Consider the following 16,861-nt stretch of genomic DNA (forward strand, 5'->3'; position numbering starts at 1 on the left):
TTGCTGTCCTAGTCTAAAATGAGATAAAATAAACAGAGAATTAATTATGATTAGGGAAGTTTTATAAATGTAAACCCAATGAGAAAATGATATATATCGTTAGATAAGAATTTACAGTATTCAAATATATATATTAAGAGCAGAGTGTACAGAAATCAGGAAGAAAATAATTTTTAAAAGCTTGGAAGTAGCACCTTAGGTCAGAAATATTGAGAGCCAGTGTTTGAATGCACAGGGCTTGGAGTTTTGCAGGAGTGGGGGAGGGGCAAACGCATGATGCGGCTTCCCTATTTTAAAATCAACAAGGCGCTTGCCATGTGCAATGCGTGGCTGTGGTGGCTCAGGGAGATCAGGTGCTTACCCGTGGGATAGCTGACCCTGCCCAGTTTAAAACTCTGCGTCCGCGTGGCATGGCTGCATGCGCATGGCATGGAAGTCTGCACAACTGAAAACCCTTCTCTGCAAGCCAGCCTCTAGCAGCAGGCATTCCGCGGGAAGTTTAAAATCTCTCCTGTGGAACCAGAGGCAGCGGTGCAACTTAAAGCAATCTGTGTGTGCCCGGGGTCCCCTGCACTTGCATACCTAGAAGCAGGCTGTATGTGTCGTAAGTGGTGCATGAGCGGTTTTAGGCTCCCCAAGCCGATTTTAGCTCAGCATGTGTCCGACACCAGGGGCTCAGAGCATCTGAGCAGCTGTGGCCAGCAGCTGCAGCGTGGCGAGGAGCCACAGGGAGCAGCCACAAGCAGGTGTGCGCCAGCAGGACAGGTGTGCGCATAAGGGCAGCTGAGAGAAAGTAACGATTTTTAGGCATACGTGGTTGGGGGAGATAGAGCAGAAAAAAACCTGTTGCAACCATCCATGGTCTGAAAGGAACCCGATTTAAGGGGTCCTGGCATGACAAGACCAGGTGCCAGAGAGCCCCTTGCTGGCCAAAGGCACCAACATTAGGAGCCAATTAATTAATGCTGAGGAAACAGCAGATTTTATATGAAAGAGGTTTATTAGATGGAGATGAAGAGAGAGGAGAAGGAGAAAGAAGGACGTGATGGGGGAAGAGAGAGGGGGTGTCCCAACAGAGAAAGGGGAGAAGACAAGAGCAGAGAGAGAGAGAAAGAGAGACAACATGGTAGGTTTTTCCCTTTAAGGAGCAACATAACCATGCCTGCCAGGTGTGGTTACTTTAGCAGTGACACATGATGACATCATAGGTTGCTAGGTAACACAAATGCAGGCTGCCTAAATACTAACATAGCCCCTAGAACTAGAGTTATGTGTGTTTGTGAGCCACTATGTGGGTGCTATGAACTTAACTCCAGTTATCTGCAAGAGTAACCAGTGTTCTAAATTACTGAGAAAACTCTCCTGCCACTAAGAATTTTGCTTTTAGAGTAGACTTTCAATAAATTCTTTACAATGTGCAATAGAAGGCAAGTGCATATAATTATCAGTATTGTTGACTGTGGGACGAAGTCTTGAACTCCAGTAAGAGCACAAAGGAAAAATAAACATTAGCCTATCAGCATGGGAAATAAAACAATTAAAATGAACAAACTATACCTATCTCATGTCAACACATAAAAACATAGTCAAAAAGAGTATGTTACAGATGCAATATACACAGTGGGATTCCACATATACAAAACTTACAGTGTAATATGTAGTGTGGAAACATACGTATGTGGGAAGACTAAAGAAATGTAAACCTGGGGCATTTCATCTCTAAGAAGAATGATCAGAAGTATGTCCCACACATCAAAATAATGGCTCCACAGTAACCATGGAGACATTATCTTTGTCTTTCTGGAATCTGGACACAAATGCTATCCCATCTTCTTTATAAGTCTAATTTTGGGAGCAGCGTGATTCTCTAAGGGAACTGGGGCGGGTTGGAATTGTTTGCTATAGTGACACAATGTCAGAAGCAGCCGGGGTGCAGTAGCAGTGACATTCAGGGGCAAGGTTGCTGGTTAGCCCACCCCACCCGAGTGTGACCCCGGCCTTATTTCCATTGCTCGATGGCCTTTGGATTTGACCTATGTCCTTTAAAAAATTAAAATTACATACAGCTATTCATTGTGTGAGTGTGTATGTATAGGCCACATGCAACCATGTGCTTATAGAAGTCAGAGGACAACTGCAGAAGTCAACTCCCCTTTTCACTTGTGGGTCCTGTGGGTCACACTCAGATCACCAGCCTTGATAGCATGCATTTTTACGCATGAAACCATCACCCTGGCCCTGGCCTATTCTAAGTCTAGTTTCTCAGAATTAAGTTATTTATACATGTGTGTGTGTGTCTATATATGTTGTATATGTGAGAATACTGACACCAGAAAAGAGTGTCAGATGACTTGGAGCTGGAGTTACAGGTGGTTTTTACCTGCCCCACATGGCTTCTGGGACTGAATTCATGTCCTGTGGAAAGGCATTATGAACCCTTAATATCTCTATTCCACCTTTCTATTCAAATTCTCTAAGCCACCACATATGCCTCCAAACCTTGCCTTTTCTGTGCGTATGGTGGCATACTGTAGGTCACAATCCAGAAGAAAGTAAGTTCATTACTGGAAAGAAGGATGTTTACAGACATGTACAAGATGGGCATCTAACTTGGCTTCTTCTCAGGCAGGGAGACATGTCTAAACTTTGGCCTGAACAGTGATCAGAAAAGCAAGATAACAGGAGGGGCAGCTGGCTCGAGGTCTCTCAGCTTGTGCTTGCCACAGTGCCACCGCTGCCTGCCACTTTGTTTTTGTTTTTTTTTTTTTCCTGGGTACAAGGCTTCTTCTATCAACCAGGACTCTTTTCTTCAGATACCATAGACAAACAGTCCACTGTATTGTAAGCCTCACTAACTTTCAATATCATCGAGCACTTCCTGAAGCCATTTCCTCCTCTTGGGTCCTCAAACACCACTTTGTTTTGTTTTCTTTCTATTTTTCTACTGTGCTTAGTTTCTTTTCTGGACCCGAATGGGAAGGCCCATATGTATTTTACCTGTCACATGGTGCCTGGTACATAGTGATTATTCAATTAAAATACCCAGGAATGAGTAAGTTAACAATGCTATTGCTCCAGATGTCTGCTAATATCTACATTATGTTCCTACTGTCTGGTATATAAGCCTTAATTTTCTGTTTACTGATAAAAGTAAGCTGTTTAAAATGTTCACGGGGGTGGTAAAAGAATCATTTTGTGGGCAATTCTGAGGATAACAGACTTGATATTTTATTGGCCAGAGAAAAGTACCATATGGTCAAATTGACCTCTCTCACGTCTGTGGTTCTGCCCTGAGTCTGGTATAGAAGTCAGGGAGATCCAGGAAGAGGAGCTAGAAGCAGCCATACATACTTACCCATCTGCATTACTCAGTACATTGCTCTTGCATGCTGCTGCTGCCACAGGTAACCTAGATTTCATGGTCCCTGGCTTATAGAGATGTGTGAGCTCTCTTGACACTGAGCCAGCTTGTGCACCTGCGGTCAAAGCAGATGCTGAGGATGGAGAGTTCTAACACTTGGCCTGATCTTTGGAGGTTCCTGGAACAAAAGAAATAAAAATTACACACACACATCCTGCCTTCTCTTGTTCTGATACACTTTTGTCACTCTTTTTGAAATTTATTCTGCAGAATCATGTTAGCAAACACTGAAGATGCTTCTGAGAAAGTTAGAGATAAAGAGGAGAGAGATTTCTCTTCTATGACTCTGTTGCAGATTGATTTAAGATGTTTATGTGTATATATATATATGCACACACTTATGCATCTATTTATACATATACACCCATATCTTATATATAATATTTATTTTATATAGGGTTTCCCAAGCAATGACTATGTCCCTTACAAACTAAAAAACATAAACTAAGAAAAACAAAATGTCCAAGTAGAAGGGACCCCATAAAACATGAATTTGAAGGAAAAATGAAATGTTTGCTCTTTTAGTAGTTATGCCCCTTGAGTTACAGAGGCATGACCAACCCCCCCCCACACACACACACACACTCCCTAATAGGACCCCTTCAATCTCACTATTGAACTGGGCTATAATACAAGCATATAACATGTTATGCAACCCATCTGTAATGGTCAGTCTTGGTTGTCAACTGACTGGATCTTGAATTCACTAAAAGATAAACTGAGAGGCACAACTGCAAGAGATTGTCTTGATCAGGTTGTTTGATGTGCAAGACACACCTAAGATGTGGGCAGCTTCTCCACCTGGCAGTCAGCTCAAAAGAGTCCTAAGTGGGAAATTGTTACTTTTTGTCTGCTTCCATTACACAGCGCTGGTAAGTTCAACTACCCTGTTACTGCTGCCACCACCAATGTGGCCTTCCTTTGCCAATTCATGCACTGTCCAATGGCTGAAATATTTCTGAGTGTGTTCTTAGTGTCTCGACCAGGAGTGCCCTAAAGTATCCAACCTCACTCTCAGCCCTGAGCCTTTTAAGTGCCATGGTTTTTGGCCACCTGGTGCTTTGGGAAATAGAGAAGATTGGAGTACAGTCATTGGTGGCTAAAGACATCCCAAAACAAAGGAAAAGAAAGTAGAGAGGCCAGTCAGTTCTCCTGGTAGTCTTCAGAGCAATGGCTGGGAAAGCTCCATGGATCACAGTATCAACGATAGAAAAGGTTCTCAGATATCAATGATAGCAAAGGATTGGGTGGGCAAATGGCACTGAAAACTTGTAAGTGTTAAGTCAAGAATTCATTGAACAGGGATATTTTCACGTCTTGCAGTTTTGAAGTATTTTTACTGGAACTGTTTGTTAATTCTTTGAACATACTGTTCATCAAGCTTTAGAACAAATTAAAGCTCTGGGGGACCTAGAGTGTCACCTGAGGAATAGATGATACTTCTCCTAAACATAGGTAGTTGATGGGAGTAGTCTCATAAAGCATACCATGGACTCTGGAGACTTTGGAAAGAGCCTACTCTGGAAAAAGAACATACTCTAAATTGTTGGAAACTGACCTCCATGTGACATACTGACGACTAAGCTGACCCCTGCAATGAAAAGCCAATTTCCTGACCTCAGAAAATGTTATCCAGTGAGGTAACCTCTTTAATTTTTTTCCATATCTATACAGAGAAGATTTAAAACTGTGGATCCTGGATTTGGTGAGATGGCTCTGCCCAGAGGCTCTTTCCATTAAACATAGTAGGATCCCTAGGACCCACATGGTGTAAGGAAATAATAATAGTGGCAAAATTCTGAGATGGCTGGTTTCTTCCACACCCTCTTGACACAAGACATAGCCTGGAAGTGTAAAACAAAGTCTTTGTGGAATTTTTCTCCTAACAGCAGATTGACTCCTGCAAATTGTGTTATGACCTACACACATACACACACACACACACACACACACACACACACACACACACACACACACGAAGTGATTTTAAAAATGGATCTTAGAATGGAAACCTGGAGTAACTGTCAACTCCAGTGTAATCCATTATGAGGTCTGTAGCTTAACCTCAATAACTAAAAGCTTATGAGGTTTAGGCTTCATGAAAAAGTCAGTTCTTCAACAATCAACTGAAAAGCAAATGACTGAAACAAACAAACCAGAACAAGTTGAAAGAAACATTTGGATTATAAATGACAAGGATGGAATAGTCTTATTAATGGAGTGTCATAGCTTTACTGTCGAGGAGGTCTTGATTGGGCTCCTTTCCTCTGCTGGTTAAAAGATTGAAATGCAAGGAAAATTCTGAGCTTGACAAGTAGCAGCAGACAAATATCAAAACAGCAGACAGAACACAGCAGGCACAAGAAGAGGATCCTCTACAGAGTAAAGTGGGTCCTCGGGAAGCTGGCAATCCAGGCTCTCTTCACATTCTGGGGTGTTTTAAGTCTCTGAAGGGTCCTCCTCTCCTAACTTAGAGTTGGTCAGTTTGAAGGAAGACAGTGTGGCTGATTCACCCACAGCTATTGTGGCCTCAGACTTGTTGAATCAGTCAATCAGCAGGTGTCCTGCTGTCAGGAGAAAAAGCCCACAAGAGCTTTGTTTTAAGCTTCCAGGCTGTTGTCTCAGATAAAGAGGGTGAGGAAGAATCCTGCCATCTCAGATTTTTGCCATCATTATTAGCTAGAGATGGCCTCTGTACCTGTCAGTCCTAGTGATTACTTTACTTTGACTCTAACTCTAATTTCTGATCTCTTAATTAAAAAATTCCTAATTCAGGCAGTCCTCACTTTTTCAAAGAAGGATTCTATGATTTTTTTAAGATCCCAACTAAGCCACCATGTTTATGTGTTTGTCACACTGATTTGGCATTATGCTACTTGCCATAATGGTAAATTTATATTTGTTTTTGATCTTTTGGTTAAAGGTTGTCTACTAGATTATAAACTCATTGAATCAAGGACCAATTTCTTATTTATTCCTGCCATATACAAGAAATGCTTTGTTCTGGTTTTTTTTGTTTGTTTGTTTGTTTTGTTGTTATTTTTCAAGAGGATTTTTCTGTATATCCTTGGTTATGCCGCAACTGTCTCTGGAGATCAGGTCTGCCTTGAACTCACAGAGATAGTGGTGGGATTAAAGGTATGTGCCACCACTTTCTAGGCAAGAAATGCTTTGGGAAAATTGATGACGAATGAATATTGATTGAAACAGCAGAATGAGCTAGTTGCAAGACAAAGTTATAATACATAGGTGCAGGTTCATTGGAAGCAGCTCTTGGCCCTCATGCAGGAGGAGAGAGACAGACAGAGAAAGAGAGACAGAGGAGCAGAGAGAAAGAGATACACACAGAGAGAATGAGGAGAAGGAGAAGAGGAGGAGAGGTACAGAATGACAGAGGAGTGCAGAAGAAAGAGAAGCAAAGATGCCAAATGTCTGGATCTGCCCCTGGGCTAGAGAATTCAGGGTAGAAGGCAGGGTATTCCAACCATACCCTGCAGCAGGTAGGAAACTAGGGATGCTTGAAACCAAACATCCCAGCCTTTTGTTAGTAGTAAATGGATAAGCATCAGAGTAATCTTCTTTGGCTACTTCCTGCTGACATTGAGGGTGTTGGTATGGGGAAAACAGGGGCAAAGGCTGGATGTCATTCTCCATTTGTCAGGGGGCCTGCATCTTGGCTGGAGTCCTGGAGTTCAGCTTCCAGGCCTAGAAAGGAGGTTCCATTTCTCTCAGGGGCTGCCAGAGTGCTTTAGAATGAGGCTCTAACCAGGGGTGCGGAAAAGGTTTTCCACAGAGTATTGTAGTTTAGCTCTGTTAGCATGAGCTCGCCTTTGGCAATGGAAGCTTAGGCAATCCACAGCCTCTCTCTGGCAATATCAAAGTGTTACACCTCTTGTTCAAGTTGCTGTGCTGAGCACTGCAGAGGTGTGGGCCAAGTCCCATGCCTGGTTAGCTTGCCACCAAGACACTGGTGAGGCCCAGGCCTAGGAAGGCCCAGGCCCAGTGGGTCCTGGTGAGACTAAACCCAGTTCAGAATAAATGATGACTCTAATTCGGTCTTGAAGTGAGAAATCTCAATCCTGTGTATTTTTATTCATTTGAAATCAAGGGCAATATAAACCCTGGGCAGAGGGAGGGATTTTTCTCACTGAAACTACCACATTGTGTTATACACATGCCTACACACACACACACACACACACACACACACACATACACACACACACACAGTAAATATATAAAAATAATTTTTAAAAAGATGTTCAATGTTGATTGACAGAAAACTGGTAAAAATTTGCTGTGTTACCTCAAACAATACATTTCTATCCAATTTTAGGAATTTTGGATTTTCTGTTGTCATAGTGTTTTCTATACTGTTTGTCAAGTGAAGACATCTCATGATGCCTAATACATATAAAAATAAAATTAAAAAAGTAATAAATATTAATAGTTATATTTTTGGCTGGTAGTAGTTTAGATTATTTTTCATCATAATTATCTGATATGATATAATATGCAGTGACATATTCATAACCAGAAGTATATATTTGAACATGAAAATATACTTAGTGCATACCTGTTCTATTCAGGCATGCATGAATTTTCTTTAGTCTTCATACACATGTACAGAACCACATCTGCAAAGGTAACTGACCTCTGACACAAAATGTCCTATAGCATCTGGGATGAGGTTTTGCTCATAGAAGTACTACTGATTTTGTGAAAGGTTCATTCATTTTCTAGCAGCTTCAATTATTAGAATGTTCTTTTTATATAACCATAGGGAAAAATATATCTCTGTTTATGTTAAATTTTTTTCTGTTCCCCATCACATTTTTATGAATGTTAGTATATAGTGCCTGGAACATAAAAGGGACATAGAGACTTAATGAAATACATGTTCTTTAACATCATTATGATCTGTATTAATGCAAATTGCTCTGGCATCCTAATAAGGTGAAAAACTGGTAAATTGAACCCCTGTAAATCTATAAGTATCTGTTCAGTCTGGTAGCCATGACTGAAATCAAAATAAAGAATGAATCTATGACCAAGACTTGTCCTCATGCTGACAAACAGCAGAGCCCTCTCCCTAAATGAATCTGCTAATTGCTTTAGAATCTTTAAATCTTTTTGAACCAGGTAAATAGTAAAATTGTTCTAAGTTTGTCCTTTTATCATAATGTAAATGTCCATTTACATTTCCACATGTACCGTGAATTTTTTCATATATTCTGGTTTTGGAGAGGTTGAGACAAGGTCTCACATAGTCCAGGCTGGCCTCAGAGTCACTACACAACTTACAGTAACATTCAACTGTGGTCTTCTGCCTCGATGTTCCAAATATGCATGGCAGATGTGTCACCGTACTCAGATAAGGTTCCAATGTCAAATTAAAAGTTATACAGGGATTTTATTTAAGGTTGTTTTAATTCTGTAGAGAGGTTTTTGGAAAACTACAGTAACATATTGAGTCTCTGATTCATAAGCATAGTATATTTCTCTGTGGATATTTACTTAGCAATGTTTGGGGTTGTTTTTTTGTTTTGTTTGGTTTTGGTTTTAGTTTTGTTTTGGTTTTTGTACCTAGGATCGTATACAACTCAGAACAGTCATACAGACTTCACCTTTTGATACTACTGTAAATAATAACACGTGTGGGGGTGCATGCTCATGAGTCTAGAGTATGCATGCCTGTGGTACTCATGCAGAGGCCAGAGGAGGATGGCTGGCCTGTATCTTTTGTCATTCTCTGCCTTTTTAAAGACAGGATCTCTCAGAGAGCCTAAAACTCACCATTTTGACAAGGCTGGCAAACCTATGAACTCCCAGGATTTACCAGTCTCTGTTCCCATAGCCTGGGTTACAGGCACAGATAGCTATACTTGGCTGTTTGCAAGGGCACAGAGAATTCAAGCTCACTTCCCCATTCTTGGACAGCAAGTGTTTCTCTCCATTGAGCCATTTCTCTAGGACATTTATATTATTCAGTTTTCATGTTGTTAGTATATAAAAATGCTCTTGATTTATAGGTTGCTTTTGTAGCCTACAAATATATACCGTTTACTTATCAAATTCAGTGAGATTTTAATGTACTTTTTACAGGTTATTTTAATTTTTATTTTATATGTGTGGGAATTTTGCCTGCATGTATGTCTATGCATGACATGTGCAGTACCTGAGACCAGAAGAGGGTGTCAGGTACCCTAAGACCAGAGATCCAGATGTTTCTTAACCACCATGTGGATATTGGAAATAGAACTATGGTCTTCTAGACAGCCAGTGTTCTTAACCACTGAGCCATCTTCCAGGTCCAGGTTTTTGAAGTTTGCATTTTATGCCACCCACAATAAGGACTGCAATGTACTCCTTCCTGTCCAGCTGCATGCCACCTGTTTATTAATCATGACTGAACTAGCTGATATGCCTAGTACTGTGTTAGATATGAAGCTATCTATATCTTTGACTTGCACTTCATCTTAGAAAAATAAGCTTAGGTTTTTGTTTGCTTGCTTCTTTGTTTGTTTTCTATCAAATATGATGGTAATGAAAACGGTCTTTTGAAGATGGCCTTATCAGGTTGAGTAACTTTCCCTTTATTATTAAGTTTGTTTTCCTCACAAATAGCCATTGCACATTTTTTTATATACTTCCTGAAGGTGTTGAAAGGGTCATGATTTTTTTTTTTGTTGTTGTTTTTCATCATTATCATCATTACTATTATTGTTGTTAATTACAATTTATTCACTTTGTATCCCAACTGTAGTCCCGTCCCAGTGCTACCTTCCCTGTCTCTTCCTTCACTATGTCTCTCCCCTACTATCTGATCCTAGCCTATCAAATCTCATCAGGACTCTCTGGACCCTCTTTCTCTTTTGTCAGGTTAGGTCACCTTATCACTGGGAGGTGATCGAAGAGCCAGTCACTGAGTCCATGTAAGAGATAGCCCTTGCTACATTTATTAGGGAACCCCCATGAAGACTGAGCTGATCATGGACTACATATGAGCAGGGGGTCTAGGTAATCTCCATGCATAGACCTTGGTTGATTCATTAGTCTTTACTGGCCCATGCTGGGCCCAGGTTTTTTGGCTATGTTGGTCTCCTTGTGGAGCTCGTGTCTCTCCAGGTCTTTCTTTTCTTTCTTTTTTTTTTTTTTTTTGTGGAACTTTATTTGTTTTTATTTTTTTTTAATTTTATTTTTTCTTATCAGTTACATTTTATTAACTCTGTATCCCAGCCGTGTCCCGATCCCTCATTCCCTCCCAGTCCCTCCCTCCCTCCCTCCCTCCCTCATCTCCACCGTGCCCCTTGCCAAGTCCACTAATAGGGGGGAACTCCTCCCCATTCATCTGATCCTGTTTTATCAGGTATCTTCAGGGCTGGCTGCAAAGCTCTCCTCTGTGGCCTAACAGGACTGCTCCTCCCTTGGGGGGTGGGGAGGCCAAAGAGCCAGTCATTGAGTTCCTGTTAGAAATAGTCCTTGTTCCCCTCACTATGGGAAACCAATTGGTTACTGAGCTACCACAGGCTACATCTGAGCAGAGGTTCTAGGTTACATTCATACATGGTCCTTGGTTGCATGTCAGTCTCAGAAAAGACTCTGTGCCCAGATATATTTGGTCCTTGTGGACCTCCTATCCTTTCCTCATCAGACTAACTCCCCTTCTTTCTTATGATTCCCTGTACTCTGCCTAAGGTTTGGTCATGAGTTTTTGCTTTGAAAACACTGCTAGTTAGAGTCTTTCAAATGCGCTCAGTAGACTCCTGTCATATGTTCAATGCGCATCCTATCTGTCTTTCTAAATGAGGATTGATAATCTTACCCCATGTCTGCTCTCTTGATTATCTTTTTTAGGATATAGATTTAATTATGTTTATCATATCTTATAGGTCTATATAAGTGAGTATATACCGTGTTTGTCTTTCTCCTTCTGGGATATTTCACTCAGGATGATCTTTTCTAGATCCCACCATTTGCCTGCAAATTTCATGATTTCCTCCTTTTTGATTGCTGAGTAGTATTCCATTGTGTAAAAATACCACAATTTCTGTACCCACTCCTCCGTTGATGGACATCTGGGTTGTTTCCAGGTTCTGGCTATTACAAATAATGCTGCTATAAACATGGTTGAGCAAATATCCCTTTTGTGTACTTGAGCAAACTTTGGGTATATACCTAGCAGTGGCATAGCTGGGTCTTGAGGAAGCACTATTCCTAATTGTCTTAGAAAGCGCCAGATAGATTTCCAGAGTGGTTGTATCAGTTTACATTCCCACCAGCAGTGGAGGAGGGTTCCCCTTTCTCCACAACCTCTCCAGCATGTGTTGTCCTTGAGTTTTTCATCTTGGCCATTCTGATGGGTGTAAGGTGATATCTCAGGGTCGTTTTGATTTGCATTTCCCTGATGCCTAATGAGGATGAGCATTTCTTTAAGTGTTTCTCTGCCATTCGATATTCCTCTGTCGAGAATTCTCTGTTTAGCTCTGCTCCCCATTTTTTAATTGGATTACTTGGTTTGCTGCTTTTCAGCTTCTTTAGTTCTTTGTATATACTCGATATTAGTCCTCTGTCAGATAAAGGGTTAGTGAAGATTCTTTCCCAATCTGTAGGCAGGCGTTTTGTTTTGATGACAGTGTCCTTTGCTTTACAGAAGCTGTTCAGTTTCATGAGGTCCCATTTATTGATTATTGCTCTTAGAGCCTGTGCTGTTGGTGTTCTGTTCAGGAAGTTGTCTCCTGTGCCAAGGAGTTCTAGGCTGTTCCCCACTTTTTCTTCTAACAGATTTAGAGTATCTGGTTTTATGTTGAGGTCTTTGATCCACTTGGACTTTAGTTTTGTACAGGGTGATAAATATAGATCTATTTTCATTTTTCTGCATGTGGACATCCAGTTGGACCAGCACCATTTGTTGAAGATGCTGTCTTTTTTCCATTGAATGGTTTTGGCTTCTTTGTCAAAAATCGAGTATTCATAGGTGTGTGGGTTTATTTCTGGGTCTTCTATGCGGTTCCATTGATCCTCCTTTCTGTTTTTATGCCAATACCATGCAGTTTTTATTACTATTGCTCTGTAGTACAACTTGAGATCGGGGATAGAGATACCTCCAGATGATCGGTTGTTGTACAGGATTGTTTTGGAGATTATGGGTTTTTTGTTTCTCCATATGAAGCTGAGAATCTTTTTTTCAAGGACTGTAAAGAATTGAGTTGGTATTTTGATGGGAATTGCATTGAATCTGTAGATTGCTTTTGGCAGGATGGCCATTTTCACAATGTTAATCCTACCAATCCATGAGCACGGGAGATCTTTCCATCTTCTGAGATCTTCTTCAATTTCTTTCTTCAGAGACTTGAAGTTTTTCTCAAACAGGTCTTTCACTTGCTTGGTTAGTGTCACCCCAAGGTACTTTATGTTATTAGTGGATTGTGAAGGGTGTTGTTTCCCTAATTTCTTCCTCGGCCCTTTTGTCTTTGGTATACAGGAGGGCTTCTGATTTTTTTGAGTTGAGTTTGTATCTTGCCACTTTGCTGAAGGTGTTTATCAGCTGGAGGAGTTCTCTGGTTGAATTTTTGGGGTCGCGAATAGTGACACTTTGACCTCTTCCTTTCCGGTTTGTATCCCCTTGATCTCCTTTAGTTGTCTTATTGCTCTGGCTAGGACTTCAAGTACTATGTTGAAGAGGTAGGGAGAGAGTGGGCAGCCTTGTCTTGTCCATGATTTCAGTGGGATTGATTTAAGTTTCTCTCCATTGAGTTTGATGTTGGCTATAGGCTTGCTGTATATTGCCTTTACTATGTTGAGATATGTGCCTTGTATTCCTGATCTCTCCAAGACTTTAAACATGAATGGGTGTTGGACTTTGTCAAATGCTTTTTCAGCATCTAAGGAGATGATCATGTGGTTTTTCTCCTTCATTTTGTTTATGTGGTGGATTACATTGATGGATTTCCGTATGTTGAACCACCTTTGCATGCCTTCTCCAGGTCTTTCTATCTGCCCCTTCTTTCATGAGATTCTCTGCACTCTGCCCAAAGTTTAACTATGAGTCTCAGTAAGAAATGAGACCATCCCAGACTGGAAAGAAAATCAACTGGACCTTGGATAAGGGCCAGCTTAGAAAGAAAAACAGTTAGACAATTAGGGCTACTACACCTTGAGTAGAGGCCAGAGCAGATGGCCCTCCTAAGAAGACAGGATGAGCTTATTTTAAGTTAAGAAACCTGGGGCAGGGAGGACCGCCCTTGGAAGAAGCTGTAAGCTGCCAGCTGCAAAACAGCTATTTTTTCTGCTGACTAGTCAATATAAAGATACATGTGTGGCCTGATTTTTAGGTATAAAACTCTGTGCTTTGTATGCTTGGGGTCATCTCTGCCTTGAGGGGGCGACCCCCATCGTGATCAGAATAAACTGCCTCTTGCTTTTACATTGAACCACGGTCTGTGAGTCGCTTTTGGGAGGGAGCAGTTTGGAGTCCCTGCATCGGGAGTGCAGGTCTTACATCAGCATCTGCTTCAATACCCTGTAGGTAGAGTCTTTCAGAGGCCCTTTGTGGAAGGCTCCTGTCCTGTTCCCTGTCTTCTGCTACTTCCAGTGTCTATCCTGTTTGCTCTTCTGAATGAGGATTAAGTATTTCAAAAGTAGAGCAGATCCATTATCAGCTGATGGACTTTAGGATAGTTTTTAACTTGGGCTATTTCTGGTAATGTTGCTTCAAACCTTTAGTGTATTGGTTTTTGTGCAAACATGGTTTCCTTTCTCTGGAGTATAAACTTAGAAGTAGTATAGATCAAATGGTAACTCCTTATTGAACGCTTTGAAAGGTTGCCTGGATATTTTCCAAGGTGGCTATATCAGCTCACATCCTGTTCATTAGTGTAGGAAGGATCCAGTCTCTCCACATATGCATTAGCTGTCAGCATTTTGTCTTTGTAATTACAGCCGTCTAATTATGGCAGAATGATATCTTATGATGCTTCTTATTTTCATTTTCTAAATGAATAAGCTGCCCAGAATTTCCTGGATTCTTGGCCATTTGTGCATCTTCATTAGAGAAATATCTACATAGAACCTTTGTCACTTGTTATTATAATGTTCTTTTGAAATGCATACACCTTACCCTTATTCATTCAGGGCTTGGAAGTTAGGAGGGAATAATTATTGCCCAGCATTGTGTTCTACGTTAATTAAATAAATCATAGTCTCTGTGTGGTGATTTGGTATACAGCTGTTTAGGATTAACACCAGCATTAATAGAAGATATATCAATAATAAATATTAATCGACACTTACAACAAATGGAACCCTACTAATCTAAGTATCAATACCATTTAAATCATACTTTATCATAATTTGGTGGGGGGAATAAGCTCCCAGTGCTATAAACCAAATTTATAACCTAAAAACTCCCAGGTCAATTACTGTCTCTTTAAGAGAGACTCTTAAACAGACCCAGGAGCAAAAGACAGCCTCCTGTGGGCAGACCTGAGACTTCCATAACCAAACTGGCTGCTGCTGCAGTTTAACTGAGGAGTAAACAAGCATGGCTCTTTTATTATACTGTGGCTGGCTCAACTGGCTCAGCTCCACACCCATGGCAGGAAAGAAAGGAACTGGAGGCAGACAGACCTCTAGACAGAGTTTGGCCTAAACTGCATCTAAAATAAAAAATTGCCATGGCAGAGGGTGTTTTAATCCCTTTTAGCTTCATTTTGGCTGTCATATTCATGGATCTGATTGCAATATGTTTAATGGTGTTGGCTATTCTCCATGACTTCTCCAAGAAAGTTAAAGAACAAAAATGGGGAAAAAGCCAAGGATTGAGATACTAAGTTACAGACAAGAAAAAGGGCACTCTTCCTAATAATTAGATTAATAACGACTAAAATTCAAAGCTCCCTGGCTGCAAGATACTTGTCAGCTCTTTCTGGTAAGGGTCCACCAATTCACTGAAACATCAATAAAAATAACCAACTGGGCTTTGTTTGTTACAGCGAAAATTGGTAAAACTGACCCCAAACTTAAATTTTTCTTGTCTCATTGTTTGATTTTCATTTAAAGGCTTTGAGTTACCATGATTTTGATTTGAAAAAAAATTATATATATATAATTTTTATATAAATATATATAATTTTAATATATAAATATAAATATATAATTATATATATAATTATAAATATATGATTTTATATAAATATAAATTTTATAAATTTATAAATTTTATATAAATATATATAATTTTTTTTCAAATATATATATATATATTTGAACAAGTTGGTGAAGGCACATGCCTTTCTTCCCAACACAAGATAAAAAGAAACAGGCAAGTCTCTGAGTTCAAGATCAAGCTAATTTACATAATAAAAGCCAGGATGGCAACTCCTGCTGTTTAGCCACTTACAGAGATTGTCTAAGATTCAAAATGACAAAATTTTCCTTAAGGTTACCATGTAAATTCTTTTTTCTTAATCCTAGATGTTATGTCCTTACTGATGTAAAGGTGGCATTCACATCATTTTTAAGTTTATGTAAAGAGAGATAATGTCACACTGCTCTGGAAACTGCCTTATTCTTTTAAACGTGAGACATTTTCAATTCACGGGGGGGGGTGTGGTGTGGTGTTGGTCATGCCAATGTGAAAAAGACACAAGAGGCTTAAAGATGGAAAAGTACAGGCCACCTAGTTTAGTCCTTAAAAACTCAAAAATTATATTCATATGTTTAAAAAACAAAAATGTCCATCCCATATCAAAAAGGGGCAAGCCAAAAAATAGCCACTATCAATGTAAAGCCCAGGTACAAGATGCCTAGGATATACTTAAATGCTAAAGGTAAGAGAGTTTATATGCTAATGCTAAGAGAGTTTATATAAAGTTTGGCTACAAAGGCATAACTGCCCATCCTGTATGTAAAAGGGGGCAAGCCAAAAAATAGCCACTATCAATGTAAAGCCCAGATACAAGATGCCTAGGGTATTCGTAAATGCTAAAGGTAAGAGGAAGTTTAAATAATGTTTGGCTATAAAGGCATAACTGTCCATTCTATATAAAAATGGGGATAGGACAAATAACTACAACATATATAAAAATCTTTGGCTAAACTCTAAATAGTTACAAGATACCTATGGTATGCTTATATTCTAAATTAAAAAGGAGTTTATATAAAGTTTACTTAAAACATGTGTTTTCTATTGCTCAAGGCAAACAGCTTGTCTCTCTAATGGGAGGCTTCTCTAGGGAAATAGATAGCAACTTGGCCTAATACAACAGGCACCCAAGAGACCCAAAAGATATTTTAATCTATCCAACCTTGTTTTGATTTCAACATGATAATGATTGTATGTTCAATAACAATGGTAACTTATATTGCTGATCCCTTTACATGGGAACAATCTAATACAGACTGAAACATAAAATATGTCTCCAGAACTTCAACTATACT

Source organism: Psammomys obesus, unplaced genomic scaffold, assembly GCF_907164565.1.
Source record: "Psammomys obesus unplaced genomic scaffold, mPsaObe1.curated_primary_1811, whole genome shotgun sequence".
NCBI lineage: Eukaryota > Metazoa > Chordata > Mammalia > Rodentia > Muridae > Psammomys > Psammomys obesus.